Raw genomic sequence first — 27410 nt, forward strand, 5'->3', positions numbered from 1 at the left:
GTGTGTGTGTGTGTGTGTGTGTGTGTGTGCGTGCGTGCGTGCGTGCGTGCGTGCGTGCGTGCGTGCGTGCGTGTGCGTGCGTGCGTTCCTCTGCTTCACTTCCAGTGGAGAGTTCAGATCGCTGGCTCATACTTGTCCAGATTCCAGAACCATCTCCCCTCCTGTCTGACCTAGCTCCGCGTAGCGGTAGCCGGCCTTCATCTACCTTTGCAATGCATATCACCCCAGGCAGATTAAGTCTGGCCCCTCTCAACTGTGGGAGGACTTCACGGCCGAAGTGGTGACGAGCCAACCGGATTCGTCTGGAACCAGGCTATAACCAACCAGGGCCCAGTATATATGCGAATATGGGGCTCCAAATCTAATGCTGAGAGGGACGAGACTAATATCCACGCAGTGACATTAGTATTGCTATGCGAGGCTATGTCTGACCAGCCCTCATAAAAAAATCATTAGGCAGAATTTAAAAAAGTAACTCTTCATGCTCTGCAGATAGATGTTGTCACCAAGTTTCACACTCTTACTCTGGAACTCGACTTTACCAGCGAATCCCAGTAAGAAGTTATGCTCTGTCTCACCGAGAACAGCCCAACTCTCTATTTTCCTGCCATTTCAGGCCCAGAGGTCAAGATACACAGAACACACAGATAGATGATGTAGACTAAAGATTCGTGACTAAATTGAACCAGCATTTCAAAAGGTCGTACAGTTGTATCTCCATATTTAATATTTAAAATAAATCCCACCCATGTGAAGTGAGGGGCGCTCTAATCATCGTACATCATCGTACATCATCATCAAGAATGGTGGTCCCTTATTGGCCAAGGGTTCCCACCGATTGGCTCAGACACATATGACGTCAATTCTCCGTCCATTGTCAATGGCATTTTTAATGTTTGTTCATACAACACAAACATTAAAGCTGTATATAGGAGGGGCTAGTGCCCCTCAGAAATATATGAGTGCCCTAATCCATAGTTTGTAATATGAGAGTGTCATACATAAGTAGCAAAAATAGCCGATGTACAAGCTCACGGCAGTTTGTAATGTGATGATGGAATTGGAAATTACCCCCCGCTGTTTTTTCCGACGTTGTGAGATTGGCTATTTTCAGCATGCTACCAAGTGTAAAATCATTTGTTGTCGACAAAATCGACAAAATCAACTGTAGATTTAGTCGACTAAAATCATACGATATTTCGACTGAAACAAGACTAAAATAAAAAAGGTGGCCAGAAATGTTAAAAAAAAATGTGACAAAAACTAAATTATTCAAAAGACTATGACTAAACTAAACCCAGATTTACTGTCAAAATGAACACTGACTGTAGCTGTAGCTCCTCTGGCTTGATACATGCTATATCCCTCTCTCTCTCTCTCTCTCTCTCTCTCTCTCTCTCTGATCTCTGATCCCTCTCTCTCTCTCTCTCTCTCTCTCTCTCTCTCTGATCTCTGAAGGAAGACCCTCTAGATATGAGCTCAGTTCAGTCCACTGGTCATGAGGCAGCATAAAGCAGAGGGCTGTTGTAATGATCACATGGGTACTGAATGACCCCCCCCCCCCACACACACACACACACACACACACACACACACACACACACACACACACACACACACACACACACACACACACACACACACACACACACACACACACACACACACACACACACACACACACACACACACACACACACACACACACACACACACTACAGGGACAGGCTCGTCTCAGGGGCTGCCCAAATCCTTCTGTCCATGCCCCTCCAGGCGATGGCTGAGATGACAGGGGGCAGGAGAAACAAACTGGTGGTCATGTGTTGGCTTGAGTCAAAATGTGTGCGTGTGTGTGCACGTGCGTGCCGTGTCGTGTCGTGTGTGCGTGCGATGAATGATCGAGGGGTGTCACAACCTGAGCATACCCAAAGGAAGGTTTCAGCTTTCTGGGGACTGACCCCACACCCCCGACACACACACACACACACACACGTGTACGCGCACGCACACACGCACACGCACACGCACACACACACACACACACACACACACACACACACACACACACACACACACACACACACACACACACACACACACACACCCTTTTCCCATTGCTGCAGGGTGGGACCTATTTGCTTTGAAATGCCTGTCTGACTGATGACGCTGTTGCATTCCTGGCCCTGGAGGTCTGGGAGGAGTGGTGTGGGAGAGGGAGAGAGAGAGAGAGAGAGAGAGAGAGAGAGAGAGAGAGAGAGAGAGAGAGAGAGAGGGAGAGAGAGAGAGAGAGAGAGAGAGAGAGAGAGAGAGAGAGAGAGAGAGAGAGAGAGAGAGAGAGGGTGGGATGCGCAAATGGTCAACTGACTTGCCTAGCAACGAACAAAGCACGATTTTGATTGTTTGCTTCCCTCGACTAAAGAGTCTGAGTGGTGGGCGGTATGTGACATGTGGTATGGGTCTGGAAAGCATCACTTTTGGGGGAAAAAGGGAGCTCTATGTTTATGTGTGCGTGTGCGTGTGCGTGTGCGTGTGTGTGTGTGTGTGTGTGTGTGTGTGTGTGTGTGTGTGTGTGTTGAGGAGTACAAAGACCAATACCGTCAAACTACATCAAAAGATTTGTGGGCAGACATGTCCCTTTGCGTCTCCCTCTGGCCTCTGCTAAGTGACTCTCCGCGCCACGCAGTGTCAAACAGACCACACGCAAGCACACGGTCAGTGGACCACCTTATTTCGCTACGAGGGAAAGCCACGAGCCTGAGCCGGTAAACACCAAGAGACTCGGACCATACTGGAACACCGGGAGTCTCCCCTGCCCAGCTCGTATCTGTCTTTCTCCTGGCCCGGGGACAGGACGGAGATAACGGCAACATCCCAGGCATGCACACACACCTGGGACCCGTTTGTTGCCTATTTTATATCTAGAGCAGAGTTAAAGATGGAGTGCCGTGATTTCCCCCCCCCCCCATCATAACACATGATCATCAGGTATTATTATAATGTTTTCAAAAAAAGTGTAAAGTATTTGTTAAAATGTCGTTTTTATGTGGACACGCCCACCAGTTCATTAAGTACGCCTGGTTTGCCTGGTGAGTGGTGCTGGGTGGTAACCCACCTGAACTGAAGCCGCACCCACAGCTATTGTTGTATGATAAGGGGGGAGGGGTTAGGGGAGTTGATGATATTGTGATGTCACTATATCAGGGGCGTTTTCTTTGTCAAGGTTTCAGCCATCCAGGAAGAAACCCTAAATACAAAGACAAGACATCATTGCACATAACAACCACACCAAGAGGTCTAAATGAAGTATACTGTCACCTCATAAACATATATGGAAAAATACAAAAATCACGGAACTCCATCTTTAACAAAGCCTGCTGTCTTTATCGACATGGAGCTGTGAGTGATACAGGAGCTCAGCATTGGGTGGGGAAAATGATGAGCATCACTACATCCAATCGTTACTGTGTTATCAGATGACAGGAAACAGGCTGTTATCAAATCAGTCTGAATCAAGATAGGAGAGTGTGGCCTCCTCTCTTCTGTTTTTCCCTCTCTCTCGTCTCTCTCTCTCTAGAAAGGTAGTGGTAGTGTGCCTGCACTGTGTGTGTGTGTGTGTGTGTGTGTGTGTGTGTGTGTGTGTGTGTGTGTGTGTGTGTGTGTGTGTGTGTGTGTGTGTGTGTGTGTGTGTGTGTGTGTGTGTGTGTGTGTGTGTGTGTGTGTGTGTGTTTGTCAGGTATAAAAGCAGGTATGCTTGCTTGTAATTACAATTTTACAATTTAGGCATTTAGCAGACGCTCTTAATCCAGAACGATTTACAATAATGCAACACTTATGTATCTGATGTTTGTATATACTGTATACACACATGTGCATACATACACACACATGCACATGCATGCATGGTGAGTGTGTTTTCTATATTCCTGCTGTCAGTGCTTCACACACACACACACACAACAGAACCTTAGCCATCAGCCCCCAACCAACCAACCAACCACCACCAGCAGCAGCAACACATGGAAACAGCTGCCTTGTCCCTATGCAGAGGCAGGGCTGAGGACAGCTGCATATATTGCTACATCAGCCTGGGACAGTCGAGAGAGGGAGTGTGGAAGATGAAGAAGAGGGAGGGATTCTGTTGGAAAGTTAGTCGACACATAATCCTCCACAGAGCAAACAGACTGGCTGTGACAGGGCCTGGGTGTGGCCTGCCTGCACGGGCTGGACAGACAGACAGACAGACAGACCAGAGTACTATCCTGTGGTCACCACCAGGCATTACAGATCCACTGTGGTTCATATCATGTGACACGGCCGATGCGAGCCTCTCCATCCTTCTTCCACACCTCTGGCAGACAGGCCTGTCTGTCTGCTGAGTGTAGCCTAGCATGCAGGAGGCTGAGGAGAAGGAGGGGGGGGGGGGGGGAGCAGGGGGAGGGGGGGGGGGGGGGCTACTATGAAGTATGAAACAAACATCAGCCTGCTCCGCCCCTACAGCTTGGTGACCGCCCGTCGCAATAACAACCAATTAGAGTTGGGATTCATGAACAAATGCAGCATTCCCAGAAGGCCTCACTTCCCCCGCTTTAGTCTCTTCAGCTGAGCTCATTGTTGACCATGAAAGGAGGTAATTTAAGCCAATTGAATGACTGCGCAATGAGTCACCCTGCATGCGGTGAGTGCAAACATTGTGGGATTACAAGCGAAGGACCACAGACAACTCTGCTCGTCTGCCGTTCACTGCTCAGGTTACAAAAAATCTCCGTCCTCCAAACTCATGGTGACACTACTGTGACATGGTTGTCACAGGCCTTAAGGAAGGGGCGGTGCCAAGCTCTCACACTCACTCACTCTCTCTCTCTAAACGTGAGATCATGGCCACAGGGCCGTCAGCATTTCAGGACATTAGTTGGGGAGAGAAAATCTCAAAATAGCTCTGACCTAATGAGCATTTTAGAAAAGCAGAGGCAAAAGTAGTGAGTGGGGAGTGTGGATGACGCTCCAGCTAGGCAAGGAGAGCGAGTGTGGCATTCCTAGCATTTCGGAACACGCATGTTTCCCCCCCAAAGAGCAACTAAGACCTGTAAAATACCGCCAGGCATAAATCAGGTGTCCTCTCTAAACACCGGCAGAGGTTAGACAAGCTGACATCACGCACTGAATGTCCCATCCATCACACACTGCTGCTGAGGCATACAGTCAGGCGAGTAGGGCCAAACAGAGAGAAACTCCAGCCACAAATGATTCCCACCCAGCAGGTTTTAACCAATACAGCTGCACAAGGGCTAGGGGTGAGTCACCACCAGTGTGCAAATTGGCATAAAAGGCCAGGTAAACATATCCTTTGGTTCACATGGTCATCAAGTGGGCGGTCAGCACAGAAATGCCGCTTTTGCAGGATCCTTTGAGGGGTTCCTGGCAGAGGAAATGAGTCAGGGTCGCGTGACGCCTGTGTGAAGTCCCGGAGCCAAGAGATACCCTGTGTGGGGCTCTGGAGTTCCTGGTCATCATTTCTGGGCCAAAATTCCCCTTTGGGCATATTTTGGCACAGACAATGGCGACTGGCCAAACAGCACAATGATATGAACTGTATAAGAGAAACAACCACATTGCCACGGGAACGTTTGCTCGCACAAAACCTTCGTGATCCACAGTTTCAACACATTAAACAGAATTACAATTACCAACAAATTGTCAGGCAATGACTGTAGCTTGTTCTGTAGTGGAGATGACTGTTCATTGTGAATTATATAAAAAAAATAAGGTCATTGTCCTGGAAGGTGTTTTGCTAATTCAACAGAGCAGGAGGACAGTAATTAAGATTACCCTAACACTAAACAAAGAACTGGAAAAGAGGTGTTTTTTTTCCCTCACCAATGCCACGGGTAAGCTGCAACACAACTGTATACTAAGTTTCATTATAGCCTAAATAAAGTTACTCACCGCCCGATGTTGCACAACGCGACATGCCTCACCATGTTTCAACTTCTGAGCAACTTTATAGGACGGGTTAAGGACCTGCCAAACCTCGACACCATGCTGCAGATTGCAATGAGCAGTACGATATTACGGTACAGAAACAAGCACATGGGTACTCGTGCGTGCACCCACTAATAGCACGCAGCTGCAGTGCAGTTTGTAAAACCCAGCTATAGCCTATACTAGGGCATCAGAGGAACGCACAGCCTCTAAAAGATCTACCACTCTGACGTCTTGTCTGTTGCGCTGCTGTCTGCACCCTAGCCAGATGAAGACTGAGGGAAAAAACGTCACCTAAAGCACAGGCTTTCAGAAGCAGATTGGAATTTAATCTCATCTCTTGCGAGCCTTGTACTTTTCCACTCGGGCCTGAGGCAGGCTCTCTTTCCCTCCTTTCTCTCTCTCTCTCTCTCTCTCTCTCTCTCCCCTCTGGTAGAAGAACCCATGCCTTCCTATGTCAGGGGTTGCTTATGCCAACTCTACTAATATGAGGACCAACTCTATCATTTCCAATGATATTTTATGGAGTGTGGGACATTTAATATTGCATACTGTATATGCAGTTTATTTATTATGGTCCAAGTGCAGAGGGCCAAGCAAGGACCCTAAAATCTCCTGTTGTTTTTTGGCACCCTATTCCTAATCCCTGTATGTTACTTTGTTACTGTATGTTTACTTTCATTTTTTATATTCTTAGCTATATCTCTTATATTCTTATTTAGTTTTTTTGTAATATATCTTGTGTTTCCAACTGCTTTACCGCCATAATAACTGAATCAATAAAACGTTATAGTTCTATGTATACTTGGTGTCGAATGGCCGATCTATCCAAGCGTAAGAGTTGTGAGCTTATGGATCGGCTATTTTCGAGTATAAATTGGGCATTACACACGTCATGATAATGCAGTGGGAGTAGAAGACTGGAGTTCGACTTGCTGACGTGCATGTCCTCACAACTGTGAGCAGTTTCTGCTAGTTCTCTTTTAGTGAGGGATTCCTCCTTTGATTACGTAACTGGCATGTAGTTTTCGGAAACCGGGTTGTGTCCCAAATTCCAATTAGTGTGCTGTTTAAAAGCAGGAGTTCCCAAACTAAACGTTAGTGTCAAGGACCCCCAAATTGATATGTATTTGGCCGTGGACCCCCATCTGAAAATGTTTTGTGTAATATATTTTTTTATCCCACGATTTTGTAGCCCATTTTTCACCCCTGTGTCAATTATCTAATGTGATCCTGGGCTCTACACACCCTCCGCCAACCTAGTCCCCATATATGGGGGACATGGGGAGAGCAACGGACTTGAACTCATGCTTCCTTCATGCCTGAGTGTCCAAGTTGCTCCTTTACACCTGACAGGGGGGAGTTTCCCTGGTTGGACGTAGCGCGTGGAAGGAACACGAACACGTATTCCAACCAGTTCCTTTCCCCTCCCAAAATAACATTTTTAACAGAGAAGAGCTTGTAGAGCTGCTATTTTTGAATAGCCAACGCACAAATGGATAAAGTGGTTCAAATGATTGCGATGCAAAATCAACACATTTTGCTGGGGACCCCCCATGGAACCCCAACATTGAGAACCAATGGTGTAAAGAATAAGATGCTATCTATCAGTGATGGAAAGTAACTAAGTACTTTTGCTTAAGTACTGTACTTAAGTACAATTGAGGTATTTGTACTTTACTTGAGTATTTTCCTATTTCCAATACTTTTACTTCTACTCCACTACATCTCAGAGGCAAAATTTGTACTTTTACTCCACTACAATTATTTGAAAACTTTATAGTTACTAGTTACTTTGGAGATTAACATTTTGATTAGAAAACATACATTAACCACTTCAACCCTATACATTTCGGCCATCTACAAGCTCACAATGCGTCACAACGCGACACAGCCATTGTGAGCTTGTAGAGCTGCTATTTTTAATAGATTTTGTACACATTTTGAACTTGTGAAATGGCACATTCTACACAATGAGTACTTTTACTTTTAGTACTTGATGCCGATACTTTTGTACTTTTACTCAAGTACATTTTCAATTCCCTACTTTTACTTGTAACGAAGTAGTTCTAAATTGCAGTATTGGTACTTTTACTTTAAGTAAAACAATTGAGTACTTTTCCCACCATTGCTATCTATCAAGACAGCATCAGATAACACCAAATTAACTTCCTGCTCAGGGGTAAACCTATATAATTAGTGTTGCAAGCAGAGTTTTTGAGTAAAACGGTTGCAGAAGAAAGAACAGATAAGTGACAAAGTGACCTGTGAATGTTGCACTCACAGGAAGAGCATCACGAGCAGCGGGTTTTCTGCTACTTCCTGTCTGTTAAACCACATTCACAAGAACATTTTTCGGCGTAAGAGTGGAAAGTTCTTTCAACGACCCATTTCCTCGTAACACGACATCAGTATGTGTTTGTAACACTTTAGATTTAACCCATTCAGGCATGTCTAAATGTCTAAATCATGACAATTTTCTGAAAGATTTGAGGCACTTTTTAACGATTTTTCAAAAATAGCTAAAGCATAACATAATGCTAACACCAAAAGGGAATTCTAATGATAATGCATAATGTTACTACATAGTATTATATTACTAACTTGTTTAGATATTTAATTTGAGTTTGATGACTAAAGAAGCCACATATTTTGCGTACGTAAGCCCTGGCTGAAGGCATGTTATAGTGCTGTTGATGTATGTAGAATAGAAGTGCATGGTGAAGTACTGCAGATTAGACCAGGCCACATTATTTTAATTTTAAAAACTACACGAGTGAAGATCCTCACTCATCTTTCTTAACATAAGCAAACTCTACAAAGGAAACAAAATGGGCCCCTCAAACCCGCACCTGCCATGTGCACATCCCCACCACAACGCCCTATATCGTGAATAGATGCACACACACACAGACAACCACACCATTTCTCTGACCGAGCTGAACTACAAAAGTCAGGCTCAGTGAAAATGTTTTACAGTAGTTCTAAGCAGTGTTAATTTTGTTGACTAAGACTAAGACTAAATCTTTTCTGGCAAAATTAACATTGCATTAAGACTGAGACTAAGACTAAAGACTAAGTCGACTAAGGACACTAAATAGGAGAGACTAAATAGGACTAAGACTAAATGATGTGTTATTCAAAAGACTAAGACTAAGACTAATTCAAAATATTGTGAAAAAATTAACACTGGTTCTAAGAGGAACGTATGAAGTTCCTGTAACACAATGCTCAAAGTCTGTGCAGTGTGCAAAAAATAATCCACCCCCCACCCGCAACACCCAAATAAATGTTTATCTTCCATGAGAGGTTCTGCAAACGGTGCACAAAAGCGAATACTAAACATACACTGAAGTATAAAATGCTTTTGTTAGAAGATGAAAGCAACAGGTGAAAGGCTAAGATTGGATATCCATCCAAACACAGAGTGATACTGCAAATGCTATCAAACATAACAAGTCCTGTATAACTTGCAATCATCATTTATTACACTACTATATCAATATCAGCTGTGTGTGCTAGTCCTAATCAGTGCATTATTACAGTAAAACAAGTTTTATTTTTGTATCGCCCGTGGATATAGTCTTTTTTTTTCCACAACTAACCCCAGCTCACAGATATAGCCTATTCATCAGAACAACCCCCTGTAGCCTATTTCTATTATGTGGCAAGAGGCCACATGCTACAGATAGGAAGAACAATTTGAGTTGTGAAAACAGGACAGGAAATTGCAGCAAAGTTCTAGAACAGACATCTGTCTCTCTCACAGTTTGGCTTGAGCCAACACAGTATACTATTTTACATTATGCTACCGCGGACCCGGTCGCGTGGCTCCTTACGGGTCTGTGACTCTTGGACCCAATTACTGGTCCATTTGGTTCCATTTGTACACTCTCAGAGTTATGGGCTCCTTGAAATTAACAAGTTTGAGAAGCACTGGTTTATTAATCATCAAGGTTTAAAAAAGAAATGCACGTGGTATTGATGAGACACAATGCACATCCCATAGCAGGGAAGCTGAATTATTAGCACCACCTCTCTATCCAAAAACGTTACAGTTGGAGGCCATCGATATTGTCCTTTTCTTTTTGCTGAGGTTTGCGTGATCTGCGCAAAAGGACAGTTAACCCATTTTGGGCGGGAACCCCTTTTGGTGTTTTAAACATTATGTTATAATTTAGCTATTGAAAAATAGCAGATCTACAAGCTCATAGCGCGCCACCGAGTGGCGCCACCGAGTGGCGCGCTACGAGCTTGTAGGTCTGCTATTTTTGAAAAATCGTGAAAATATTTATATCGGTGGCACCCAACTGTAGCTTGAAGGATGGCCTGACACTGAAACCTATTAAATGAACTGGCTGCATTGATTACATAATGGCAGACCTGTGCATTGGCAAGATCACAGATAACTCAGCAAGTCCCATTTGAAAACCACACTAGTCTCTCTATTGTGTGTTCTTTTTAAAAATTATTATTATAGTGTTTTTATTTTAAGTCAATTAAAGGGGTGTAACTGATGACACGCTTCTCTTCTCATCATTTTCCCCTTCAGCAACTCCCAGGTCTTTGGAGTTTTTAAAGAGTAGTCCGACAGACACAAAGGCAAAGGCATGCACGTCTCTTACCGAATCCTTTCCCTCAGAAATATTTGAAATGCTTCTTTTTGACTCTCCTTGTGTTTTGGCTGCTATGTGGGAACAATTTGATGCATGACCAGACTGGAAAAGTAAAACATTCTCCATTTCAGTATACCTCAAGTACCCAGAAATACTAATATTATCCCTTTATCACACAATACAAATTCCCAGTTCAACTATTAAACATAGTAAACAAAACCACTCTAAGTCATTATAAGCCTTTTCTTTTTAACCACCACTATGCTACAGTGGTGCCTGTAGCTGGTTGTGAAATAGAAGCACTCGTGCTATCTTGCGCACACATTCACACGCCCATCTCTGATGTGTTTACATTCATTCCAATGCTGACATGTCACAGCACAGGTTAACGGCAGGAGGGGAAAACCATGCCCCGAATATACCAGCACAACACTAGCCATGGCATTCCTGACACTTCCCAAATATGTCCCTCACCGTGCCAAATGTATTGCCTGAATTCTACATCTCACATTAACCTGACTGGACAAGTTAGCCTCTGCTAAAAGTCAACATTCTCATGAAATTCTAACTTAGGAGACGGCGTGTGTTTATTAACCACTTTCAACATGGCATCCAATACATTTTTACCAACCGAAAATAGCAGATGTACAAGCTCACAACATGTCTTGATTGTGAGACGTTGTGAGCTTGTAGATCGTCTATTTCGATTGTTTTAAATGGGGAGTGCCAAGTGATTCTTGCATTGCGGGAGGCAGTGTGATAGCATGCCAGGCATGTCTTGGTGAGATGAAGCCTTTAAATGTCAGGGTTCCTTCTGTGCGGTGAGGTTGCGAACGAATGAACGAACGGGGACTGGGCTGTTCCACAGCAGGGTACATACCAAACAGGTCTGGACACAAGCAGACTAATGAGTCCACCCGTAGTCAGGCATGCAACTGCAATATGTACCAGACAACACGCCTACAGAATGTGCAGGGCGTAGATTCTTGGGGAGATGAAATCATCTCTCTCTGAGCATTCTATCTTCTCTCCTGAGCAATGAGCATCTTCTCACACACTATAAGTTCAAGATTTTTTTCAACCACATCAACGCTAGCATCCCTATTCCAGGCATGTCATAACAGGCAAACATTTGCCAGAAATAGGCAAATATTTGGCAAAAATAACATACCGGTATCTACAAGCTCACATGCCACAATGTGAGAATGTGTTGTATGCTTGTTGTATGGCTATGTTCGGCATGTAGGGGGAAAGTGAAGATGGCCAACGAGAGCCCCATTGGGACCAGAGGTCCCAATGTAGGGTTTAGTGTCCTTGAGTTTTTGAAAGGCGCTATATTAATTCACATTCTTCTTCTTATTATTAAATCAACCTTCAAAGGTGTTTGAAAGAAATGCAAAATGGAGTGAAAGAACTACGATTTGGCCTCAAGCTTGTGGGTGGGCAGCAAATAATCACCAAATCATCTCTTCCCAACTGTCGATCCCCTCTCAAGCAGCCTCTCAGATAGGACCCGCTCACAGATAGTTGAGTCTCTTCAGGAGAGTTTATCTAATTTCACACAATGGCTACTAGGTTAGTGGGGTATAAGGTACCTTCAGCCAACGTTTCAATCTAATCTCAAAGCCAGTAAAAGTGTGCCTCGTTCATGGACATAAAGGCAGAAGTGACGAGTCATTGCATTTGGTGACGTCAGGATACACACCCCTCGGACAGCAATCGGAAAACAAAGCAGTTAGACTATGTGACTGAAATAACCAGGCCAGAATACCATCCACCCATGCAGTCATGAAGGATGTTTAGAATTGCTCGCCTAAGGTGTTACAGCATTACTAGTGCCTCAGTCACTTGATTCTGTCATCACATCATATGATGTTTTCCCAAGTATGCTGGGGAAAGTGCGCTTGCGTGCGTGTGCGTGTGTGTGTGTGTGTGTGTGTGTGTGTGTGTGTGTGTGTGTCTGTGTGTGTATGCGTGTACGTGCGTGCGTGCGTGTCTGTGAGGCATGTGTGGCGCACTGGCGCATGCAGGCATGCACGCACGCACAGGCAAGGGGTGTGAGGCTAGGATTTTGCTGACTAAACAATATTTTACCAAATTTTATCATACAAACACTGACAATAAATACTCCAGGCAGGGAGTATAATAAGACTTTATTATTTGGTTAGTGTTTTTGTTTGTGCTTTTCTTCCCCAGGAACATCGCTTGTAAACTCAAGATATGACCCTTTCATTCTGCCAGCTATAACTTTTCATGGCCAGTAGACATTGTGAAATGTCAACCTCACCAACATGAAAAGGTCGGTCTCTGCATGATAGATTCATAGATAGATTAATTACTTAAATCATTTAGTAAATCATTAATTAGTCGGACAAAATCCCTAAAATAATACCATGTGTCAACTCTAGGAATTGCTTTAGTTAAGGACAGGCAACAACTCATTAAATGAAGGGAACCCCTTTTGGTGTTAGCATTATGTTATGCTTTAGCTATTGAAAAATAGCAGATCTACAAGCTCGTAGCGCGCCACTGAGTGGCGCGCTACGAGCTTGTAGGTCTGCTATTTTTGAAAAATCGAAGAACGACTGACATGGAAACATAGCTTTTTCAGAAAATGTCAGGATGTAGAAGACATTTTTAGAATCTGATCTCAGGTCAAAATGGGTTAACTAAAGCAATTCCTAGAGTACATCACCCCGGCTAATGCACAACGAGCATGTACGTAACAAATTGTGTTACGGACATGCTCACTGTGCATTAGCCGGGGTATTGTTTGTGGATGTACAGACCAGGCCAGGGGGAGAACGGCAACGTGTCGTGTACACTGAGTACAGGTCAATATTTGAGAAGGTTTTATGAAATGGGTCGTTTGTTTATGACAGGCTAAGCAAAGGGGAAGGTATACCATCACTGTAGTAGATGAGGATAATAAAGCTGGCCATGCTAAGAACGCTTATATAAGAAAACATTTGCATGATGTTACTGGTTAACCCATTCAGGCCTGACGTCGAAATTTAAAAAAAAGGTTTTCTAAATCATGACAATTTTCTGAAGGATTTGAGGCACATTTTAACGATTTTTCAAAAATAGCAGACCTACAAGTTCATAGCTTGTAGATCTGCTATTTTTCAATAGCTGAATTATAACATAATGTTTAAAACACCAAAAGGGGTTCCCGCCCAAAATGGGTTAACCTAGAGAGAGTTTCAAAAGTAAATCAAATAAGGAGTTGGAAAGAAATAAAGAAATAAAAAAAAGGGTATTAGATTATGGTGTATAAATTACATGCCAGTAGATATATATTTCCCCCCCCTGTTTGCATAATAAAATCTTACATTTGAATAAAGAGAGCACAGAAGCATTTCTCGGTAGGGGTGGGGGGGGGGTGGGGGGGTTGGGGGCTTGGCTTATGCTGTTCTGATGAGAATCACGATGCAAAACGAATACTGTCGGTAAACAAGGAGTGGCTGTTGCTAGGCGACAGGCGGAGGGAGAGGGCTCATAAAGTAGACTCAGTGATAGGAGCAAGGAGCAGGTGGGCTTCATTCACTACAACAAAGCCTTGTATGTTGGAGAGGACCAGCAACGCCACGTCTGATAACTATTGAGCATTGAGACCAGTATTGTCCAGTGGTGGTGGACCACACTGAAAGTAGTAAAGTACTGCGGTATTTGAAATGTTCAATAGTCCACGACATCCCAGTCAACTATTGTACTCTTTCTGCTGTAATTATTGTAATTATTTGTAGATTTAGATTACTATTATTTTTTAAATATTTTTATCCCACGATTTTGTAACCCATTTTTCACCCCTGTGTCAATTATCTAATGTGATCCTGGGCTCTACACACCCTCCGCCAACCTAGTCCCCATATATGGGGGACATGGGGAGAGCAACAGACTTGAACTCATGCTTCCTTCATGCCTGAGTGTCCAAGTTGCTCCTTTACACCTGACAGGGGGGAGTTTCCCTTGTTGGACGTAGCGCATGGAAGGAACACGTTATTCCAACCAGTTCCTTTCCCCTCCATCAGGCCAGGATTACTGCATGTTTTTTGTGAGGGTACCTACCCTAGGGGACACGGGGAGAACATGCAAACCCCACACAGACAGGCCCTTTCGCCAACCCCGCCTCGGGTATGGGCACTGATGACGCGGAGGAGGAAACACGCCGCCAGCACCCACAGCGTCCCGAGCGGGGAATCGAACCCAGGACCTTCTAGCTGGGAGGCGACAGCACTACCAACTGTAGATTACTATTACAAAACATACACCAATCATGTCCTATGTTAATAGCCGACCTGGCCGAACAAAAGCGTATTTTAGTACTTTTACCGTGGTATTTTAAATACATTATTTTGCACTTTTACTCAAATAAATATTTGTATACAGGCCTTTTATTTGTAACACATACTGTGGTATATAGCTAGCCTAGCTGGTTAACCACTCCACCTTGAAAACATGTCATGTGATTCGAAGGGGGAGTGGTTAACCAGGCTAGTATATAGCTACATTTACTTCAATAATAAATCAGTACTTCCTCTACTCCACTGACTATGCCCCTTCCACACTGTCCCTAGCTGGCGGGCCATTAAACCCCATTAACCCTGGCGTCCCATGTCTTGTGGCTCTGTGGCCCTCTGCCAGTTGAATACTGCTGTTATAAGCTCAAAATCAGCCTAGGCCTATGTGATTCGTTTATACTCTGTAAGAGTCTTCAAATTAGCCAATCTACAAGCTCACAACACGGTGCGTCGCAAGGCCTTGTGAGATTGAAGATCGATTGTTACACGAATCTACGATATGTCAGACTTGTACATTTGAAATCGTCAGCTTATATCAGCAGGGATTTCTTGACTTTCATCCATTATTCTTCTCATTAGAAAACATATTCGTATTCTAATTGCTTATTAAAGTTACAATTACGTTATAGTGAAGCAAATGGTACTATCATTCCCCCAGTAATGTGAGTTCAGACACAGCAGCCTAATTTAGTCAATTTAAGGGAAGTGAAATGACTGTTTTCGGTGTGAATGGGGAAGAACTAATGAGCAGAAATACAATAGCCATTAACACATTTAGACCTGAGGCCGATTCTAAAAACACCTTCCAAATCCTAGCCTACGTTTTACTGAAAAACAAATTTGAGTCAAAACTAAATAACACAGTTGTCCCGGATTGAAAGGTATAACAATGTATAGGTTGAAGTACGGGTCTAAATATGAAGATGAATAACCGTTAAAAGTTTCCATTGTGGTTTCACATTATAATGAGATGATTTTCCAAAAGGAGAGAATATGCCTCCATGTGATTCATGTCCTGTATGTGATATGTTCACAATGCTGCTCAACATCAATGAATGTCAATATCATATTATTAATTACTGTTGAATATGTACACAAAGTGTGTGTGTGTGTGTGTGTGTGTGTGTGTGTGTGTGTGTGTGTGTGTGTGTGTGTGTGTGTGTGTGTGTGTGTGCGCGCGTGTGTGTGTGTGTGTGTGTGTGTGTGTGTGTGTGTGTGTGTGTGTGTGTGTGTGTGTGTGTGTGTGTGTGTGTGTGTGTGTGTGTGAGTGTGTGTGTGTGTGTGTGTGTGTGCGTGTGTGTGTGTTCTTATTTTTATAACAAAACATATTTTGTGTGCAGTTCACACAAAAGGTGAATTTTAAGCAGATGTTGTACTACATGTTGTAATACATGTAGTACATGTTGTACTACATGTTGTAATACATGTGTATTACACAACATACACTGTGATGGGGTCTTTAAACTGCTTTATGGAAACCCGTTAGCCTGGTCAGAAACAGCTGTCGTCTACATACTAATCAAAGCAAGATGATTTATATCACTGTCACATCAAGGCCAGTAGACGATCTTATAACATCTGGTGAAATTACAGTAGCACTGTCTGTGTGTCTATCAACCGTTCATCTTTGTGATTGTCTCTCTGCCATAGTGGTGAATATCATCAATATGGCCTCAGTATGTGGAATTATTTTGGTTGCCATTGAAGTTAAGGGCGGGAACCCCGTTTGGTGTTAACATGAAGTTATGCTTTGGCTATTGAAAAATAGCAGATCTACAAGCTCGTAGCGTGCCACCGAGTGGCGCGCTACGAGCTTGTAGGTCTGCTATTTTTGAGAAATCGAAGAACGACAGTTTTTCAGAAAACTGTCGGGATGTAGAAGACATTTTTAGAATCTGATCTCAGGTCAAAATGGGTTAACTTTTCTTTCTCTTTCTAACATTTTTCAGCTTGCGATTGCATTTCCCCGTCTTTCTTCAACATTTGCTCCCACCACACTGGCCACACGTGACATCTATAGGCCTATACTTCTGTGTAACGTGATCATCTTTCTCATACTCCGGATACTAGAGAGGCACATGTGGTTTAAACCCATTTAGGCCTGATGTCGAAATTTTAAAAAAAATCTTCTAAATCCTCCAGTTTTCTGAAATAAATATTTTCACGATTTTTCAAAAATAGCAGACCTATACAAGCTCGTAGCGCGCCACTCGGTGGCGCGCTATGAGCTTGTAGATCTGCTATTTTTCAATAGCTAAATTATAACATAATGTTTAATACACCAAAAGGGGTTCCCGCCCAAAATGGGTAAAACCCGAGTCCATTTACTGCATCTTACTGTAGGTGTGAAGAACATGGCGGGTTCTTACCCTTTCACTGCCATCGAATTTTGAGAAGGAGCGATTCGTTTCAAAGATCTGAAAACAACTGAAGATAGAGGTTAAAATATGTATAGCCTCATAACATACTCACACCACCAAATGTAATCCTCTGTCTGGACACTTGTTGACAATATTCTGACGGCAGCCAATTTGCTTTTAAATCATATACTTGGGGTGACGGGATTCCACATTAGAGGAATCTAAACTCTAAGCTTCAGTGAGGCAGGGGCTCAATGGAACAATTCATTTTTTTTAAATTTTGCCATGGTGAATAGGGATAGATTATTAATAAACAAATCGATAATTAATTATCTATTAAATTGATTTGTTCAATTACCTTGAACACTGTTGCATACCCAAACCCTTATCCAGACACAGGTCACAGTGTGACAAAAATCTAATTGAAAACTGCTCTAAAAATCCATCACATGGCGATAGTTTACTAGCACATGTAGACTAGACTTCTATGATAATATCGGAAGTGACAACATGAGACATTTGCATGAGAACCAAAGTATTAGCGAGGCAGCTTATCAAAGCTAATTTCACTGCTCTGAGGCAATTTGACCCTCGTTTTTTCTTTCTTTGCTCCACGAACGTTACCTCATCCAGGGTGGAACTGGTGGAACTGGAAAGAAAAACAGTGGTGGCGTGAGCATGGCATGAGGCTAAAAGTGGGCAGTGACTCAGGAGAGGGAGAGCTTGGAATCGGAACGTTCCCGCCCGGTTCAAACCCTGGATTCCGCCTGACTGAAATAAATATTTTCACGATTTTTCAAAAATAGCAGACCTACAAGCTCGTAGCGCGCCACTCGGTGGCGCGCTATGAGCTTGTAGATCTGCTATTTTTCAATAGCTAAATTGAAAAATAGCAGTGTAGATTAGTGTAGATTAGAAGTGTCCTTGAGCAAGACTATACTGGACCCCTCCAGCCCCGATGAGCAAGTTGGTGTGTTTCCCCTGCCATCAGGGGTGTGAGTGTGTGAATGTAAAGCACTGTGCTGTAAAAATGCAGCATTTGCTATTTAAAGGATTTGTGCTAAAGTGATGCTATAGCTGTTGCTCGAGGAGACATGCATGTACCAACCACCCTGTCCAGTTGGCAACAACTCCACATGTGTTGGCCATACAGAAACCTACATACTGTACCTACTGGTTTCATTTTGCACAACCCTGTTTAAAAAAACAAATTCAAAGTATGTCTACATAATTAAAAAAATCACACCTGTGTGAACTGAGTGGTGCAACTCCACTCTCCCCTCTCCCCCTGAACCCCCCCCCCCCCCCCCCCCCCTCTCTCTCTCTCTCATTAGCAGGCAACAACAGCGCCACTTTTACCCCTACTGGTACTCATAGTCACATAGCAACACACATTGGGCTGTATTTTGCGTGTGTTAAGTACCAGGTCTTAATACTTAACTTAAGACCTGGAGGCGTGATCAATGCCATTTGGCTATTCTGAGTGGCCAAACAGCATTGACCACGCCTCCAGGTCTTAAGTTAAGTAATAAGACCTGGTACTTAAGACACGCATAATACAGCCCATAGTCACATACCTAGGTTAACACGGACAAGTCACATACCTAGGTTAACACGGACAAGTCACATACCTAGGTTAACACGGACACAAGTCACATACCTAGGTTAACACGGACATTGCTGTTCCTTGGAGTGGTTGCACCACTCAAAAATGGTAAAAGCTCACAACACATCGCAACACACATTGTGAGCTTGATTTTTTTTTGGGGGGGGGGAGAATGGAGACCGTAGGGTACACAAGAACACTGCTTTATCAAGAAGAATGGAGACCGTAGGGTACACAAGAACACTGCTTTATCAAGAAGAATGGAGACCGTAGGGTACACAAGAACACTGCTTTATCAAGAAGAATGGAGACCGTAGGGTACACAAGAACACTGCTTTATCAAGAAGAATGGAGACCGTAGGGTACACAAGAACACTGCTTTATCAAGAAGAATGGAGACCGTAGGGTACACAAGAACACTGCTTTATCAAGAAGAATGGAGACCGTAGGGTACACAAGAACACTGCTTTATCAAGAAGAATGGAGACCGTAGGGTACACAAGAACACTGCTTTATCAATAAGAATGGAGACCGTATACGGTCTCCATTCTTATTGATAAAGCAGTGTTCTTGTGTACCCTATAGGGTACACAAGAACACTGCTTTATCAAGACCGGGAAAAAGCACACAGTACGCATGGCATGTTTGATCTAAAATGCAAGGTAGGCTTCTTGTGATTTATTTTAGAGGCTGCCTCAACAATCGGTTTTACACCATTCCACTGTTCTACTACTACAAGTAAGACCCACGAACGCGGGAAGCGAACGCAGCTCGTAAATTGCAATAACAACAATTAGAATAAATGATGTACTTTTTTAAGGGTTTTTTAAAGTTTTTTGTTTAAGTTACGTTTTTTTAAGTTAAGGTTTTTTTAAGTTTTTTCTTTTTTCTTTGTGTGTGTGTGTGTGTGTGTGTGTGTGTGTGTGTGTGTGTGTGTGTGTGTGTGTGTGTGTGTGTGTGTGTGTGTGTGTGTGTGTGTGTTTTGTGTGTACAGCTGCGCCCTCTGGTAGCGGGCGGGTGGTGTTACAGCGTGACACACACACACACACAGACAGACAGACAGACAGACAGACAGACAGACATACAGACAGACAGACATGTTCACTGCGTTCGCAACTACTACTACTACTGTACCTTGGACCCTGTCATCATTCTCCAGCGCCTCAGAGTACAAACCAATAGCTGTCACGATACATTGTGTTACAGCCAGGCATTATGTGAAATATGCAATAAATGTTGAATATACTACGACTCGTGTTTAAATTAAAAAACTGGTATGTGTTTTAGAAGAAAAGATGTTTGCTTGCATTCTCCTCCTGTTCCCAGGCCGGAATTAGCACCCTTGTCGACATGATATGTTGCATAACCAGAAGTGTTATCAAAAGGTGTGACCTGATATAACGTAATAGCTCTCTCTCTCTCTCTCTCTCTCTCTCTCTCTCTCGCTCTCTTGAACATGAACATGGACACACAACTGCCCAGGGCTTTGATATGCAGTCGCCCCTGTTTCTGTGACAGGGGGAAGGATAAGTGTGTGTTTGGGGGGGCACAGAGGGGCTGGCAGACTAACCCATTTTGACCTGAGATCAGATTCTAAAAATGTCTTCTACATCCTGACAGTTTTCTGAAAAAGCTATGTTTCTATGTCAGTGGTTCTTCGATTTTTCAAAAATAGCAGACCTACAAGCTCGTAGCGCGCCACTCGGTGGCGCGCTATGAGCTTGTAGATCTGCTATTTTTCAATAGCTAAAGCATAACATAATGCTAACACCAAAAGGGGTTCCCGCCCAAAATGGGCTTATAGCAGGGAAAGTTGTTTATGTGATAAGCTGTTGATTAGTCTTGGCTCAGCTGCTAAGGACACATTCAATGAAATGAAACAATGTCATGAATGTGAGTATGACACATTTCATGTCAATTATCATGTCTGTCTCTCTTCAAAATGAAATATTAGAATATAGGAAGAACATCTTTACACTCCTAACCAAACAGACCATTCAATATGTAGGACCGTGGTCTTTCTCTCGCACTTAGGCCAAACACAACACTACCAGCAGCAACAGACAAATCCATTTCAGTTCAGTTCAGTTCAGAGGAGATAGGATCGAGAGCATCTTGCGACTGAAATCAAGATGAATCTTATTTGACATGATTGTGTGAGCTGCCCCGAAATGCCTTTGTTTAGCTCCTTGGTTCAGATGCTGTCATCCTACGTATCTACTACCTTGGAAGAAAGGGGCTGCTAGTCACGGCATGTTCCTTCTGCAGGACAGTTGCAACACTGAAAGCAGTTTGTATCATCTGTTGCTTAATGGATTTTTCTTTTTTTTTTAAATGTTATTTATCCAGGGATGGTTCGCTGACTCGCAATCACGTTATTTGTTTCAGCACCGCCCTGTATTACGTGCACACAGCGGTTGCAGTTAAACGTATCTTGCACAACCTGCACCTCACAAACATGGATGTCGACTCGAAGGAGGGGGGGGGAGCATTTGAACCGACCCAGTCAGTCACCAGCATCTCCAATCTTTACACAACTTCTGATGCCAAAAACATAAGATACAGGTATTTTAACCCATTTAGACCCGGGTTAAAAACATTCACTTTGAAAGAATATATATTCAAAGATTTGCGCCACATTTTTACGATTATTGAAAAATAGCAGACCTATACAAGCTCGAGCGCGCCACTCGGTGGCGCGCTATGAGCTTGTAGATCTGCGATTTTTCAATAGCTAAATTATAACATAATGTTTAAAACACCAAAAGGGGTTCCCGCCCCAAAATGGGTTAAATTGATACTGTATGAGAAAATGCATATAGACAGACAGACAACAACAACACATCCACTCCAAACCCCCAAAACAATATGACACCCGCCAAGCAACACATCAAAAAACAGGATTTATAGACCCAAACCTTTGCACGTTAACATAACGTGGGAAGCTTTTTCAAACTGAGAAATATTACACAACAGAGGGAGGATTTTATTGTGTAATGTTTCTCAGATTGACAAATGGTTTTCCTTTCCAACTTCCTTCTTACTTTAAATTTTTAACCTTAAAGCTTCTGATCTCGAACCAATGATGCAACATCTGTCGTCATCTTATCTTGAGTTAATCTCAAAGTTCTTGAAGTTCTATTCAGTTCAGCTTTCATTCCATTGGGCTGTCTGCAAACCAGGGGGTGTAGAGCTCAGATCGCCAAGCTATATGTGACGATATTATACTTATTATACATTTGAAATATTAGGTGTCCAAAACCCCAACCTTAACTTGCAGCCCAGTGACAAAATAAATAGGGGTGGCACGCGGTCCACCCCTAGGATTATCAGACCAAAAGACTTATGTAACCCTGATCTCAGACATTTGTGGAGGGAGATTCCACACGTTGTCCACGCAATTATGACAAGCCTGCTGCTTTACTGCGTGAAATATACAGTTGGGTGCCACCGATATTGTCCCTTATCATTTGACCCATTTAGGCCTGACCTAAAAAATTTAAAAAATCCTTCTAAATCCTCCAGTTTTCTGAAATAAATATTTTCACGATTTTTCAAAAATAGCAGACCTACAAGCTCGTAGCGCGCCACTCGGTGGCGCGCTATGAGCTTGTAGATCTGCTATTTTTCAATAGCTAAATTATAACATAATGTTTAAAACACCAAAAGGGGTTCCCGCCCAAAATGGGTTAATTGTCCTTTTGCGCAGATCACCCAAACCTCAGCAAAAAGAAAAGGACAATATCGATGTCCTCCAACTGTAAACGCCAGTGCGAATGCATTTGGAAATTAGCCACACAATGCCACCAGAAGACCAAGCCGTCACAGAATGACACAGAATGTCAACTAAACAACCACGCAGATGTGTTGCATCTCACTGCCATACGTAACACGTATGAATAGTCAAGAAGTCAAGGAACATGTTTGATCCACTGATTAAGCATTCTGAATGTCTGTGGTTATTCTATGCCAGGCATGTGCTGATTAACTCCACTGCACCTCCTCCTCCTCCTCCTCCTCCTCCAACTCCCTCTTCTTAGCCATGCCTAATGAGCTAATTACAGACTCAGATGTGTTGACTTTGTATTGAAAGAGGAGCCAGCCTGACACCCAGCCTCCCTTTCTTTGTCAGCCTTTATGTCCTCGGTGTGACACATTGAAACAACCCCTCACAAACATGGTACCCTGGGAGTGATTTGCCAAGGGGGGGATGTAGAGGGCTTTAAATCCACGCCTTTGTTGATTTTATTTTAATCCTTAATCCTTAATCATTTTAGGAGCTTGACCGATGCCAGATTTTAGTGTCATATGCTGATACGGATTGTGGAGAGTCCTAGATCACCTATTACCAATGTTTTGTAATAATAGTAATAATAATAATAATAATAATAAATGGATATATTGATATCAAAGTTTCAATTTAACATGTAAGTAAACAAATACATAAATATAAAAACACAAATAACTTTAGTATACCAGTAATATATACCTACATTTGTGAAAAGAAAATCTAAAATAGCAGATCCACAAGGTCCCGAATCACGACGCAACGAGTTGTGAGTTTGTACATCTCCTATTTGTACCTTTTTTTTTGCATGCCCAAAATACAGTCACCAAGGGTAATCGGTAAAATCGGGACACATCGGCTGCATACGACAAAAAGTCAAAATAATGGGGCCCGATACATCAGCCAAACTGGCCAGGCTCTATCCCAGACAGGCTTTTCTAAATGACATCTATAAGAACATCCCTCCCAGGTTTGTTTTACCTTGATTGTATACCTGTGCTCCCAGGGTGTAGATGTCATGGACAAAAGCTCAAAGCTCTGAGGCTCCAGGGCCTAATTTACAATCCAAATCAAGGTGGGCGCACAGTATGGTTAGAAAGTTGGGCCAAATGCAAACTCATACCTGTCAGTCACAACTAGCTAGTATTCACCACCAACAAGGATTTAACTGGGACACGGGGCTGATGTGAAAACACACGAATAGAAAAGGAACACATTTCTGCTGAGCTTTGTAAATGTTTCAAACCTAAAAGTGGCCTAAGTATTGTATCCTAAGAAGGCATGGCCAGATTCACGTTTCTCTGAAAAAGCAAGCTCAACTTGACTTTCTGGGCATAAGATATATCATCATCAATTAGTTTAAACATTAAGGTTATATCAAGACGACACGTTCAATCAAAACCGCCTGGCCTGTAAATGGTAGGCCCGGTTGGCGCTCTTTGCACCGTCCATGATGCATTCAATAAAAACTGGGTGTGATACATGAGTGAGGGTTGCTCAAACGCACAGTGTTTGTTCAGTGATATGTGCACAATGTCTTGCGCGGACCACAAGTTTGTCAGAGCAAGAGTGGGTTTCTGGTGAAACAGGAAGCGTGCTTTTTTATCTCTGCTGCACTGAGCAACTTTTAGAAAACAGGAACGCAACAACAACACGGGCCACACTATTTTAACTCTTTGATGGAACATTCAAACTTTTGAGGGAAAGTGAACCGGTATACAAGCATCATTGCACATTGAGGCAGCGGAACACAATTACAGTGAAAACCTGCTCATCTAGATTACTATGTAGATTAACAACATTCTACACTGATGACTGAAGATGTTTTGATGGATCAGGCAATGATTGCCTGATTCCAATGCAAGGAGAGGAACTAATACCTTCCTGTCCTTTACTAAAGCTGATGAGCTGATGTGATGTGAAGACAAAATTGGCATAATTAAGTATTACTACACACCATATGAAATGCACATGTGGCGTGGCTTGGTCAGGGGGCTTGCAATACATTGTTCCCTCCCTTGTTTATAACACGCCATATAAGGTAATGACTCACAAGAGAAAAGCAACACTCAAGACCTATCAAATATGTTATTTTATTTCACACCACATGCTCAGTAGTGTAACAAGCATGATATGGAAATTTGGTATACTTGCTCTTAATTAAAATTCAATTGCATGCATTCTGTTAATTTAGTTGTAGGTCAAGAGATAAAACATTGAGGTGACTTCATTAAAGGTGACTGATATTGATGGAGATGAAACCTACGCACTAAAAGTTCAATTTGCATACACTAAATATCACAGTAACTACACTGTAGCAAACATTTCATAAGATCACACTTAAGTGAATCGTACTAAAAACATCTAAACAAAACATGCAGTCAACTGTGGTGATAATGGAATACCATGACTTGCATGTCCTCTAACTAAGTAACTTCTGCTTTATCGGTTTGCACGGCTCATGGATCATACACAACTTAATTTAAAGACAACTTCCAGTAGCACAGTTGGAGTCGCTTGTATCCGGCAGCTTAAACCATATAGAGCATATATGAAAAGATCTTCTTGGCACTAACCTCAAAGGCACAGAACTTGGGCGTCAGGATCCATAATAACAGTAGAAAACGGAGTCAGATCTAAAAAAAATAAAAAAAGAATACAAAAATAAATAAAAAATAACGAGAAAAATAGATGACAACAGCGGCGAATGGGGATATAATCCAAGGTGTGTCTCCAGAGAGAGCAGAGGGGGGAGATGTGTGTTGTGGACCACTGGACAGCCCCACACCTCTCAGTCACAGCAATAAGACCAAACTAGCAAGGTAGGAGGGGGATGAGGAGAAGGGGAAAAAAAGAGAACGCAATGGCTGCTGTGCTGTTTGAAACAGAAAAGGGAGAAGTGTAGTGAAACAACTTGTCCTCTCCCTATGAGTCACGCAGCACTGCCGCCATTGGTAGGGGAGCCCTGGGGCACAGAGCCTGCACCTGGCCAATCAGCGACCAGCATGTGCCCCCGCATGCAAATCCTTTCAGGTGAGTCCTGCTGCAGCCGGGGGATTGGCTGGGTGACGGTGCCGGGGGAGGGCAGAGCGGACAGGTCCAACCAGAAGACCACACCCTGCAGCACAGTGGAAGACAGGTTTTCTGCCGCTGCGGGGGAGGCGGGGTGCGGACGCAGAGAAAAAAAGAAAAGAAAAAAAAGAAAAACACATTGGGACAGGTATGCATCCACTTTAGACTTTGACCTTATTTAGCAGTGTGAATGAGATCATTAAAGAAGCTGACTTGAGGGCATTGGAGCTCAAGGCTGTAGAATCCCTCCCAATGAAATAAAAGAATAGAAGCCTTTTATGTTCAACAACAGTGGGAGGTACTAAGTATAGTCTGACTATAAAGACGCAACACAAAGTCCTCTCACATGACCGCACTTCACTGCATGTATAGCCCCACACTTCTACAGTACCTGCAGCATTCCCACAACTCCATATTTTCATGATTTTTCAAAAATAGCAGACCTACAAGCTCGTAGCGCGCCACTCGGTGGCGCGCTATGAGCTTGTAGATCTGCTATTTTTCAATAGCTAAATTATAACATAATGTTTAATGTTTCATCAACCACAAGGCACTAAAGCAGGCTGTAATGCATCATCACAGAGGCCAGTGATCACAAACAACAGGCTCCTATTAGGAACAACGTTTTGCAAACTACCGGTATGCAATTCAAGCAACCAGGTGTGCGCACGCATTGAAACTGTTATTACGTTGTTGTTATTATTATTATTATTCTCAAATATGAATTTAATTCTGGGACTGACTTGGGCTTGTCTGTCTGTCTGTCTGTCTGTCACTCTCTCTGGTCAGACTGTTGCAAACTGCTCACCACCACCACCTTCTCTTCTCTTCCTGTGAAGCTTATTGTGTCACCACCATTGTGCCAGTTAGCTGTCACATGATAAGCATCTTCACCATAAATGATACCACTAACAAAACAGGAAGTGGTGATCTGCAGTGGATAGTTAGCATTTACTGTGTGTGTGTGTGTGTGTGTGTGTGTGTGTGTGTGTGTGTGTGTGTGTGTGTGTGTGTGTGTGTGTGTGTGTGTGTGTGTGCGTGCGTGCGTGCGTTGCTTGCGTGCGTGCGTGCGTGCGTGCGTGTGTGTACCCTTCCATTTGGCAGAAAGAAAAAATATCCACTTAATGTATCACCTGATATGAGAAAAGAAAAAAATTGAACCCTGGTGTAAGAGAATCTGAGCTAATCTCAGACCTTAAGAAAACAGAATGTTACAGTAGTGCAACGGTTGTCGGAATTATTATTTAAAAGTGAGAAGCAGATCTGTGTCACTGCACTAGCTACTCCTAAAAAATGTCTGGCAGGGCTGTTTTCTGGCATTGTTGTGAGGGGAAACCAATGCTAAGCTAGTTCCATCCATCCAAACCTAAAACGGTTTTGATATACACGAGGGAGAGCAATTTATTTAGTGAATGCAAAGTCCTTATAGCCAAGCAGTTGCCTCCTGGTCTGCTGTATGGAGTGTGACTAGTCCTCCATAGTTTGCTCCTCTCCACAAGCACACAGTGGACTTGTGTGTGTTAAAACTGTTTTGTTGCAAGGAGTTGCATTGGTGTGACATGTCCTTAAAACTGTTTTGTTGCAAGGAGTTGCATTGGTGTGACATGTCCTTAAAACTGTTTTGTTGCAAGGAGTTGCATCGGTGAGACTTGGTGAGAGTGACTAGTCCTCCATAGTTTGCTCCTC

The 27410-nt window shown here is 43.1% G+C and overlaps 1 protein-coding gene across 7 annotated transcripts in view; it reads right to left on the reverse strand.

The window, feature by feature from the left end:
• elf1 (E74-like ETS transcription factor 1) overlaps positions 1–27410 on the reverse strand; it is a 63289-nt gene that overhangs the window by 17455 nt on the left and 18424 nt on the right. For 2 of the 7 annotated variants that reach the window (XM_079512927.1, XM_079512925.1), the window contains one exon: positions 25229–25802. The exons of 2 other annotated variants lie outside the window; for them this stretch is intronic. The gene's annotated coding sequence lies outside the window, so the exon portion shown is untranslated. Of the gene's footprint in view, positions 1–5943; positions 6236–25228; positions 25803–27410 lie in introns of those variants that run through there. 3 more of the 7 variants (XM_079512931.1, XM_079512930.1, XM_079512926.1) reach the window with 2 other exon arrangements.

Source organism: Electrona antarctica, assembly GCF_951216825.1.
Source record: "Electrona antarctica genome assembly, chromosome: 1".
Lineage (NCBI taxonomy): Eukaryota > Metazoa > Chordata > Actinopteri > Myctophiformes > Myctophidae > Electrona > Electrona antarctica.